We start from the raw sequence: 12,624 nt of genomic DNA on the forward strand, positions 1-12,624 counted from the left end.
TAGAGGAGCCATTTCTCCTCTCCAATGAGTTTAGACAATTCTCTGCTCAGTGGTTTTATGGTGAATTTTAAATATTACACTGATCTAGTCTGAGATGCTCCACAGTATTTTATTATTCAATATTTTATTTGCATTTGTACTGGTAGTGGTCAGTGTTTTGTATTTCAGTGTTTGTTTGGCGAGCTAAAGTTTCCACAATGCTCGACAATAAAGTTCTGCTCTATTCTACTTTTTACAACTTTATTAACTCACATCTGCTCCATGCCATAACCATAAGATGAATAAATTCTTTTTTCTTTTTCTCCAAGCACAGAAATGTGGATTTTGGTCCAACTTGCAGTGCAACTATGCAATTAAATTCAATTACTAAATTAATTAATTACACTGTATTTCTCTGCCAAAACCTAAGATGACCTCCTCACCTCTGTGTTAAATGTCCAGCTATTGTTTTCTCATGAGTGAGCAGCTCTCTACATTCCTGACTCTTAACAGGTGCCAAATCTCAGCATGCACCGTGCTGAGAGCTGCTGGATCAGATACGGGCAGGGCAAGGGAAATATAAGATCAAAAAAGGGAAACATACTAACTACACCATCACTGTAGGGAGTTGCTAATACCAAAGTCTGAAAATGTGAGCCGCCCCACAGACCTTGCTTGGAAAATGGCACCTCATCGCCCCTTTAGTCTTCCTCCTTAGTTTTCTTTAATTTCTGGATGCCTATAGGAACACTTTGTTCCCATACGATCTCAACAGTTGAGACAAGATAGTGTAATATTGCCTGTTTGATGTTAATCCAAGCTACACCAAAAAAATAAAAAAAAAGGTATAGATCCAAAGATATTTATTAGCTGCTGAGTTGCTGACGTGAGAAAGACAGTCAGATTCCCCCAAACTACTATATCTCTGGACTCCCTAAACCAAATCACAAACATTTAGGCTCTTCTATGTGATCTCCTTTTCATAACTAATTTTTTTTTTTCACTTCCACTCACTGAGCCTCCCCTGAAACTGTTAGTAGCCCCCAGGGGAGGCCTGCCTTCCCCTTAGTATCTCAAAATAATGACTTAATATCTCAAAAATGATGACTTGGTATCTCAAAATGAGAGACTTTATCAAAATAATGACTTAATATTTCATAACAATGACTTAATACATCAAAATAATGACTTAGTATCTCATAATAATGGCTTAGAATATCATAATAAGGACCTACTGTAGCATCTCATAATAATCACTTAATAAGTCAACATAATGACTGAGTATCTATAAACATTACTTGGTTTGTCAAAATATAACTTTTGGCCTATTCTATAGGATATGCTAATGTACTCACATACGCATATTTTCTTAATATCTTATTTTTAAATGTCTTTTTTAATGCTTACAACAAATTAAGACACCTTAATGGGGGCTACACTTACTCCACAACGGTAGCTCTGATTTACGCATATTTTCTTGTGCGTAACGGCGTGGTGCCATTTATGCGCCTTCATGCCAAACACTAGTATGACCACTACGTTCTGTGATTCTCTTTGTATTTCCCTTCATCTGCTGCCAGAGCGGTGGTGAAACCTACAGCGACCAGCAGCTATAGGGGGGTTGGAAAAGGAGGCGGACCTAACGCGACCCCCACAGCTGAGCTCCTGATGGTTTCACAATGCTGAACGTCCCTCAAAGCGCATTTTAGAGCGACGGTCCGAGTGTGCGTAAATACCCACCACGAATACTACCACATTCACTGAGGAGAAAGAGACGCGGAGAATCATCTGAGATTATCACGTTTATTCTCACTCAGCAGAGGAATTAACTGGAAAGCTTCGTGACAAGAAGGTAAGACTGGACAAATCTAATGTATTTCTTTTAAGAGGAAAAATGAACGTGTTTGTATTGATTTTGACATAATATGTATCTTTAACAGATTTTGTGTGGTATTATTTTAAACCCTTCGGCGTAGTGTGTTTTTTCCCAATCAATCACACAGGGATATTGAAGCAGAGAGGAGAATAATGAACAGATGTTATTCATATTTGTATTTGCCTATATGATCACATGGCACACAATACTGGCACGTATGGCTTTGTTTCCTATGTGGGGGGTGATCACTAAAGAAAGAAAAGCTTATTTGGTGCTCCTGCAGTGAGCGCCAAGTCTAGATGTCATGACCATGTGCCTCAAGGAGCCTCTGACAGATTTTTGTCCATCTATTGTTCTTCCGCCTCATGCTGAGTCTTTCAGCCTACACAACGGATCAGCCTGAAAGTTAAAGATTTGTGAATCAACAGCTGGCTGAATGTAACCAATGTCTGACTCAGAAGCAGATATTATTTTTGTGTGGCGAAAGTACAAGTGTTTCCTAGTTTCACTTGATCTGTGAGAGGCTGGAAACTTAACTGATCGATAGTCTGTTTTAGGATGTGCATATTTTGTTGGTTAAGACAAACTCCATGTTTTTCTCAGCCTACACTTAATGTGTTGGAGGTGTCCAAACCACATGGTGGCATCGAGTCCTAAACGCAAAGACAATTTCCTTTTCCTCTTAGCACCAAAACCATAACCAACCCAAACTGTTATTTTTGTTTTTTGTTTTTTTCTAAATAATACTCCACCACACAGGAATAACATATTCAGTCTGCGTCAAGAAATGAGTAAGACCTCATGAACACCAGTGGCTTTAAGAGCAGTAGCAGCCTTTTAAAGCACTTTGTCTTTGTTATTGTCGGCTAAATATACCCATGTGGAGGAAGAGCGCGCTGTGTGGGAAGTTAATGCTGCACATTATCACGCTCTCTCTCTCTGCAGGCTGAGCTGCAAACGTCATGTTGTGTGGTTATTGTGTGCCGATGGCTTTTTGTCACAAGAAATGTAACGTTCTACATTTTTCCTTAATAATATTTCAGAGATTTTGTGACTTAGATTTCTCAGTTTTCTTTGAGCAGTGTTCATGTAGTGGATGTGTGCCAGGGATCTGACTAGATATCATCTCATATTCTGGAATTGCTGTATTGTGATATGACATAATTGGTTTTAAAGGCTGCATTACAGTAAACTAATGAGATTTTATGACCTTTTTAGCTGAGCTGTTATTTGTCTTTACACACTATATCCACATTAATGATTGTTATTTATCAAAAAATTTGATTAAGTTAATATTTTGTGAAAGCACCAATAGTCATCCTTACAGTATTTTCACAATATCAGTAAATATTATTATTCAGGTATTAGGTAAAATAATATTGTGATATTTGAGTTTGTCCATATCATTCAGCCTTAGAAATGATTAGTTAAATACAGACTCAGTTTGATACTGATGCCTCTACATGACCAATATAAGCAAACTAGACCGCTGGTAAAAAGATCGGCTATTTCGAAATAGTTACTCTAAATGTCTGCCACTGGGTCGGATTCTGTGTGAAATCAGATGAGACCTGTGTTTATATTTTCCCAAACAAAGTTACAGTGAGTGGTACGTTAGCCACTTAAAACGAGGAAGGAAGAGATTTTTCTTCAGATAATTTAGATAATGTGGCGGAAACACTATCACTTTTCTCTACAGGGACCTCCAAAATCAACATAATCTGAAAGTTCCTTTTATCAGCTTTAAATCATAGGCAATCAAAATTAATAAACTGTTTTGATCATTAATTCATTGTTAAAATTGTCTTTCAAGCAAAAATTACAAACATACCTGTTCGAGCTGTGAGGCAAACTGTAAATCTTTGGGGTTTGAATGCTTGGTCAGACAAAATGCAAAATTTTAGGATGTCACTTATTAATACATCAATCAAGAAAATAATCAAAAGTTTAATGGTAAATTAATCTAACTGTTAGCTGCAGCCCTTTTTATTTATTAATTATCAATACAGCTAGGGCTGGGGATTATGGACAAGTCAAATATGATATTTTTGACCAAATACCTTGATATCGATATTTATTAATCGATACTGCCACAATATTATGTTGTAACATATCATGTTCTGTTGTCTATTTTTATTTTAGTTATTGGAAAGCCATCGTCCTTTGTTCATATTGTGTTAAGAATATAGTTACTGTGGTCTAATCTTTTAATAAATTAAATGTTCCCTGATGGCACTTTGATCTCGTCCCAACAAACTTTTGTCATCATATGAGAAAGTTCAACTTAATTTTTTTTTCATCTTGGGTCCGTTCAAAGAGCAGCTTTGTGGCTCACTGATATTGCGACGATGTTGTAGGATGACTATCGCTGCTTTCACAACATATTAACAAAGTGAGGTTTTTGGTAAATAATCATGACTAAGTGGGAAAAAGCAAATAATAGAACAGCTAGAACAGTCTGTTAAGTTCAGAAAATGACATCACTTTACTGTGGTGCAACCTTTAAAACCAGGAAAAGACAACAATTATGCCATATATAATAAAATATCGATATCCAAAATCTATGACGATATCTATCTAGTCTGATGTCATAAAATTAATATAATATTGACATGCTGCTCAGCCCAAAATACATCTTATATTCTTGTACTAGTCGTGCCATTAATGAAGAGTTTTGCTCCAGATTTCCACTGCAATAACAATATAATAATAAAAGTAAGAATAAGAATAATACTTTAGACATTTTTATTATTTTTTCTAAGTGAAGACCTTTCAGGGTTCAGGTCTTTGTTTTTTGTTTTTGGAATTGCAACATGTGTCCTGATTATATGCTGAAGGACGAAGAATCATGTTGCAGGTTGTTAAATGTCGATTTTCGACTGACTTGGAAAGTGGCGGGTGTGGAAATGTAAAAATTACTGTGCAACAACTGTTAAGATGCTGGGAAACAAGGCACTTGTTCGTTTGTTTGTTTCGACATTGTTTGGATGCAGTGTCAAATGGTCATCATGGAAAAACGTGGTTGTCCTAGTGAAAACATGTAACTTCAAGTTTGACACGCTGTACAAAGTTAGAGAAGATTTTGAAATACCAATCATGTTAAGAGAAAACATTCAGCAGATTCAGGGATACACATACACCGAACAGAGAACTTGTGTCTGTGCGTTCAGGGTGGTGCAGGGGTATGTTTTTGACTTTGGCCCCTATCTAAACACTTTTCATGCTGGGTTCATCACAGTGGAGAATGAGCAGATAAGGCTGGCAGCGGTCAGTGACCCCAGCATGTGCAGTGATCAAAGTGGCTGAGAGTTGGAGGAGGAGCTGGACAGGTGCGTGGTGTGCGGAGGGAGGGAGGCCGATGTTTTTGTGCCTGTGGGAAGCAGCCAGCTGAGTTCTTCTGTCACACGGAAGAGACCTGTGAATTTCTTCGTTTGAGTCAGCCGGAGTGTAACGTGTCAGACACTCCAGAGGTTATTATTATCTTTGTCAGGGGGCTCATAATCTGTGGGGTTGAACCTGACCATATCATGTTCTGTTGTCTATTTTTATTGAAGTCACTGGAAAGTCACCCTCCTTTGTTGATATTGTGTTACGATTATCATTATTGTGATCTAATCCACTGAGAACACTTTTAATAAATTAGATGTTCTCTGCTGGCCCTTTGATCTTGTTTCAACAACTTCTGTCATCATATGAGAAAGTTCAACTTAAAATTTTGTTTTTCTTGTGTCCATTCAAAGAGCACCTTTTATGCTTTGTAGCTTTCTGTAGCTTAATGGGTAGAAAATGGCACCAACACTCCCATGACTTTGTTCCCTCTGGAGCAATCAATGCCAAAATATATGTTCTCAAGTTAATATATTCATCTTAAATCGTTCCACAGAGACCCATATGTTCTAATATTTGAAGACTCGCGGGACATAAATCACCATTGTACTTGGCAAGATACAAAGTCAAGCATATACTGTCAGCAATCATGTATATAAACTGGCTTATATAAGCTGATATAGAGGTTATGTTCTCTTCAAGATTTGTCTTGACTTAGTATTTAAAACAAGAACAGTCAAGTCTCAAGTTTGGACCTTGTGAAACCCCAAAACAATATGACATGAGCTTACATATCGCTCACTCACCTTAAATAGCCTATCTAAACCCACAATAACTATTTTTTGACCATCTGGGGGCAACAGAAGCCATATGAATCTTTAATGTTCATACGCTGAACTCGTTAGTTAATAATAGTTGCCTATTTACACAAAACCAGACAGAGAGCAGCATTGTAGCATTAATTTGGAGTCATTCGTGACCACCTGGTGAATTTAAGTCGAATGTTCACTCTCCTTTTAGCTATGTTTTGGTCTCCACCAATGCCCAACAGAAAAATGTGGCTCTTAAGCTGCTTAATGCTCCACTATATTCAGAAGCTGGTTGGAAACTTTGTCTGCGGCTGGGTACAGAGCAGGTAACACATATTGTGCAGTGTTTCCCCCTGGCTGACTGCTTTGGGGGTGCAGACGGGTCTCGTTATTTGTTGTTATTTAAAAGTTTGTATTAAGATGCAGCAAAATCGGTAAATGTTGGGTTTTCATCAGCAATAATTTGACTCTTACACAGCTGAAAACGAACATGAAACTATAAAATAAAGCAGATACCTGAAAGTACAAACAGTGACACAGGAAAGAAACTAAACTTGAAACACAAAAATTCAGTTAGAAGCTACAAAAGTACCAAGAGCTGAACACACAGACACTTAAAAATGTCTTTCTCTGCTTTCCTGCACAGACATGAGTTGAGTCTTGCAACACATGCTTGTTTGTTGGGGGAGAAGCTGGCTAGCTGGATTTCTTGTTGGGAAGCTTTTATTGCACTTACATTCACATAACAAGTTATGGACAAGTAACGTCACTTGTCTCTCCTCTCCTCTGCTCTTTGTGCACATTTGCGAAGCACACAGAGTAAGAGACGAAGGACAAGGTGAGAAAGACGTGACCAACTGGCAAGAAAACGCAGAAGACTTCACACTGAACTGAAATAAGTGCGCATAAATTAGGTGAACATTTTGTTGATGAATGAATAATAATTTGATTACAGCAGCTTAAATGGTCTGGTGTAAATATTACTAGCTGAAACATAAAGCAAATAAGTCACTGCAACATGGTGGACACAAACCGGCCCCAAAGTGACGCTTGGCCACCATCAACATCTCTCATGTGATGTGTTTCTTTTAGACATACTTCAGTGTGCAATAGAGGCTCACTGACAACAAACAGAAATACATGCTTACGTAAAAACATCTCACTCCAGAACTTGTGAACTTGTGTTGGATTTAATTTCTAACATGTTTTATTGTGCAATTATTAACTACAGTCACACATCAAAAAGGGGGGGGGGGGTAAATGTCACATTTTGGATTGTGTGGACACTTTAAGACAGACCTCTGCTCAAGTGTAGTTGCCTGGAACAGGTGCCTGGAGTATAATTGACCTGTCTGCCTCCAGCTGTCAGCTGTTTGTTAACTAGTTGTTTCTTAGAAATATTCCCTGCAGCTTGTCAACATGCACTTGTATTCAATTAAAGTTAACTGATTCCTTATGTAACTAACAAGGGTGTATTTTTAGTGAACAAGCACTGATTCAAGCACACTTCTGTATGCCATTTTCCTTCAGTATTAAAGGATCAAGATGATATTTGTGTAATTGCGCTGTTGTCACACTGAATCACATTTTCAACTTAGACGCTATTTTACATCCTAACTTGTTGTTACTTTTGTGCATGTATTAAAGACATTTTTTTTCTTACACTTTTTTGTTATGCCCATTGCTCCCAACACTTAACTGTCGTCCTCATTGTTGAAACTGTGGAAACCAGTGGATGATGGCATTATCAACCTTTAGATGCACAAGTCCAATTTAATTCAGTAAACCTGTTACTTGAAGGCAGAAACATAGGTGAAAGTTGTTGCTTAAAATGCCAGTTGTCCATTTTGTTGCAGAGCTACTTCCTCCAGGTTATTTTTATATTTAGGGGATGGCATACATACTGTACGTAGTGGTTGCCTGAGCTTAAACCAATGTCCCAGTGGATCCGTAGCAGCTTTTAACTTGATCATGTCATGCAGTAAAAAGTTCTGGACCTCCTATGGCTGATGTCACCTCTGCAGCATGAACTTCAGTGACATTATTTTCTAAAATGTGTTTGGAAACTTTAAGACATCAGTCATTCCCAAAGTTGATGGCAAGAAACAATAATTGGTGCATTCGCTTGTGTAACTGTTTTATGAAAGGCACATTTTAGGGGTCAAGCTAACACCACACCTGTCACTGGGGTGCATGCTTACTTGGATTAATAATAACATAGGAGCATAGTCGGGCTGTTTGATGCCGCTCCACAAATCATCATTTAAATGGCTCTGGAGCTTAATATTCTCCTTTAAGTCCCTGTATAAGCACAGATTGTATTGGCCACTTGTAAAACAGCATATTAAATTATATCTCGGCTCTCTGTTTGCACTCAAGTAGTGCTGCATCCTTTTATGATCCCTTTAATGATTCAGTTGAGTTTGAGAAGGAGTCAGAAGAATAAATTAAGAAAACAGCCTCCATATGAATCCAAATCATTCCATGAAGAGATTATATTTAACAAAATGTTTGGTAGACTCTCATTATGTCATTATATTGGATATCACCTGTTTACAGTATGTTCTCTCTTTCCCTTTTAACATTTATTCACAGCTTTGCTTACAGTAAATGTAGAATGATGTTCAGATGTTTTACTGTGTTTAAAGCTGGCTCAGCCTCACAGAGACATGTCAAACACGCTCTGTATACTGCAATGGTGCTGCTGTAGCCACTGTTTGTCCAACTGAGACACCACAATCATTCTGTGGTTTGATTTTTATCTTTGATGTAACCACCTCAGCCTTGACTCTTGAGTTGTTCAAAGAAACATGCATGCAGTGTTTATCTGTTATTATTTTCATACAGCTTGGTTGGACTTTGGTGACATTGAAGAACTTTGTTCACCTGAGAAGCATCTATGTTGAGAGCTGTGCAAAAATAAGACTAATTCTAAAGTGTAGACGAATGACTTTTGCTGTCAGCTGTAGTTGAATTCCTTTCTTTCTTTTATATATTTTACACTTACATTCTCTCTATTTATCGCATAGACTTCCGAGGGTTTTCACACATGTATACTGTGTACAGTGGAGACTGTATTTGCCAGCATTTACAAGACAAAGCTTTTAAGGGCTTTAAAATGGGGCTGTATGAGATATTTAACCATAGTCAGTGTTTTACCTACAGTAGATGGTTTGTAGAAGCAGAGAGGAGTAACAAATGAAGGAAGCTAAGAAATGTACTGCTGTGGACAGGATCTGCAACAGACTGTATTTTAGCAACCTAAAATGTTCAGTTTCAGTTTAAGTGTATGCTATATTTAGAGTATTTTCATTGCTTTAATCTGTGATCAGACAGCTTTTTCCAGTGGGAAACTGACACCATTATATCACTCTCTTCAAAGCTATCAGACTCCTTCGACATAAACAGTCATTTTACCTCGCAGAAGACAGGAGTTTCTACCACTGCCTTCATCGGTTATCTTGTCTGTGTCATTGTGTAACTTTGATCAGTTTAGACTAATCCTTTAAAACACAGAAGTCATACAATAATACAAACAAATTAAACTATCAAGACAGCGGTGGACCAGAAAGTCATGTGTTCTGTGATGTAAAATTACAGTTTTTTCTTAAGGAGTCTGGTTGAGTGAGGGAGAGTGATATTTTGCTTACATAGCAACAGTTTCCTGTGAAAAAGGCTGGTCTGACTGTAAGGTAAAGCAGTGAAAATATTGTAAATATAGAGTTCACTTAAACTGATATTGATATTTTTAGGTGGCTAAAATACATTTAGCTGCTGATCCTGTCCACAGCACTGCTTAGCCTCTGTGCTGGAAATACACTGACACTCCAAACTGTGCCTTTAATATGTCAAACAGTTATCTGTGTAGCAATGAGACATACAGATTAATTTGAATTGTGTTGTGCTTTTTTCCTCTCACTCAAGAGCTGTAATCATTAGAGTGTGTGTTCTGTCATGATCCACACAGCTTAGATACCTGAAGAGGAGGTGGTGCAGAAGACTAATGCCCTTGTTAGCATGAAAGTCATGTTATGTAGATTATTTGAAAATTTGCATTAGAGAATGAAGATGAAATGATTGTGCAGTTATGTAATGCTGTGCAATGATGTAATCTGTCATAGTTTTTGACTAAATGCATGAATTTTAAAGCTCAGTCAGACAGAATTTCTTTGTTCAGTCTAATACAAGTCTGATATTTCTTGATGTTGTACTATTAATTGACCATTGTGCATATTTAATAATATTGGCATATAGGGGGTAGGGTAGAGGGTGAAATATGACCAATATCTTGTGAATTCAGGAGTATAAATTTATTTTTCAAATAATAAAATGTATCTTATAGCAAATGTTTAGTACAAAAAATTGTAGATTTACATCCACAAGCACAAGAAAGATAATCACTGCCCAAGAACTTTGCTTATTTAAACTATTAAAAGATGTCTGGAGCCTTTAAAATGGTCGTAGTTCAGGAGAAATTTACCATAATATAGGCAGTCCCTTTAGCATGGCGAGTATGATTCAGGTGCTGGCGGACATTGCAGGACACCAGCATGTGTTCCTCTGTCCCCAACAGGCACGTGGCTGAGATGAGCTGGTGCTGCCAGGCGCTGTTGGCTGAACCTCGTGCCTGTTCCTGATACACCACCACATGGGCATCTCCTCATCTACATGTGCTCGCCCACTCTGTCCCCCACTTGTCCCGTGCGCGCTCTGTTTTATGTCCCACTGACACAAGAAGTGATAGGAAGTATTTGTCCAGATTGCTGCTATGTGTTTTTTTTTTTCCATAAAAGTAAAATGTTTTATAAATAGTTGTTCTCTCACATTAACATTGAACAGATGGGAAAATCAAACAGCTAATCATTATTCACCCGCCCACCTGTTCAAACATTTCAAATGTCATCTAAGTCCAGTAACTCAGAATGGAACTTTTCACTGTCTCCGATTTGTTACATAACAGAGAACTCACTATGGGCTGCAGCGGAGTGTAAGGTGACCCCCCTGCTGCTCATATGGCGCTTTATCAGATTGACAGAGATCAGTATTGAGTAATAGTAAATAGTTGAGCAGTTTTTGTTGCCCATAAGAATTTCTTTTATGTGTTTTAGCGATAAAGAAACAGCATGATACTTACCTAGAAAAGTATAATTATGGTTAGGTTACCATAAAGTTGGTGCAGATGTTCTTAAAATGGAACATGTGAGCTTTTTTATGGCTTGGCAGATTTTACCTTCTTGATCATTTGAAGTCAGCAGGAGAGTCACCCTGGATATGAAGACGTGGGCAGAGAGGAAGATCAGAAGAAGCAATCAAGTATTATTTTTATCCATAACCTTTGCAGCTCTCACCACTCCCACAAAACAATAAATTAATGGCCCTCCCTTTGAATCACACTTTGCACCAAGTAATCTTGGTTCTTATTTTTTTGATTGGTGCAAAAAAGTTGTTGCATGTGTGTATAAGTCAGACAGTGAAACCAACTCCCTCATATCAGTGTCTATACCGTTGTATCAAGCTTGTTTTTTGTTTTCTTTCTGATTTATCCCTACTATAATGCTGCAGAGATTACGTTTTTTTGTAGGCCAACCCAGAAGTTAGCATTGCTTTGGTTTTCTCCACAAAAAGCCCATGAGATTTTCCATGGGATGCAGAAAATAAGCTGTGTCGAACAAAGGTTTATGATACTTACACAGTTTTTTCAGCAGATAGTCTTCACAAAAGAACATTTATGATTTCTGAAGTGTAAATGCAAATGCCAAAAGCAAAAAGCTAACATTAGGCAATAAACCACACCAACCACACTACTGTCATGTGACTGTAAGTAGTGGTACCACTTACTGCCTTTTTAAAGACATATAAAAGCTTCAAAATTCATTAGTGGCGTATTTACTGATGTATTCAACAATGACAAAACTTGAAAATCTCATGTGAAAAAATCTTGTGTTAGCCACAGACTTTATTTCAGGTATATAATGAAACATCCACTCAACAAACCCACTGACTTTGACGTGATGGCTCTGGAAGTGTGAATATGCACTTATTGCACTCATGCAATTCATTTCTAGGATTTAGGAGTCATTCCTGCAGAGCTCAATTAAATAACAAAAAATAGGATATCCCCAAGATGATACAAACAGCTTGTAAGATCTGCAACACTGTTTCTTGGAAAAGCATATTTCAGTACCTTCACATAAGGAAGCACAATGCAGAACAACAATTGCGTCATAAAGCACATCTGTCGCGCCTCTAACAAGCTGTCCTCATCATCTTGAGTGGCATGTTTATAGACAAACATATGGCTAAACTGTTCAGCCTGCCATTTGCACATCACTAGATAAGATTACACAGCAGAAATAGTGGCAGCACTGTGTCTTTTTAAAGAGCTCATACCTGATCTCAGACCCTGGTCTGTTCTGTCAGACGTTTCTGCAGAGTTTCAGTTCTGTTGCTTGTATCAGTGCTGTTGAAATGATGAGTTTTCCTCAGTGGGTGAAACTGGTAATATGCTTGATCATGCAGATTTTTGAGTAGTCGCCCTCGTTCTACCTTTGGTTGTTCCTCCTCAATACTTTTACTGAGAACTGTCACAGATTGATGCCTTACAGTTTTATTCATGACACTTCTTAAAAGCCG

General features: G+C 37.8%; 1 protein-coding gene across 2 annotated transcripts in view; it reads left to right on the top strand.

Annotated features, from left to right (window-relative positions):
* Nucleotides 1–1,642: 1,642 nt before the first annotated feature.
* Nucleotides 1,643–12,624, top strand: part of slc38a3b (solute carrier family 38 member 3b) — a 34,099-nt gene continuing 23,117 nt past the window's right edge. For both annotated transcript variants that reach the window (XM_084735696.1, XM_084735704.1), the window contains exon 1: nt 1,643–1,831. The gene's annotated coding sequence lies outside the window, so the exon portion shown is untranslated. The remainder of the gene's footprint in view (nt 1,832–12,624) is intronic.

The sequence above is a fragment of the Lutjanus erythropterus genome, chromosome 2 (genome assembly GCF_056507025.1).
Source record: "Lutjanus erythropterus isolate fLutEry1 chromosome 2, fLutEry1.hap2, whole genome shotgun sequence".
NCBI classification, from domain to species: Eukaryota; Metazoa; Chordata; class Actinopteri; order Lutjaniformes; family Lutjanidae; genus Lutjanus; species Lutjanus erythropterus.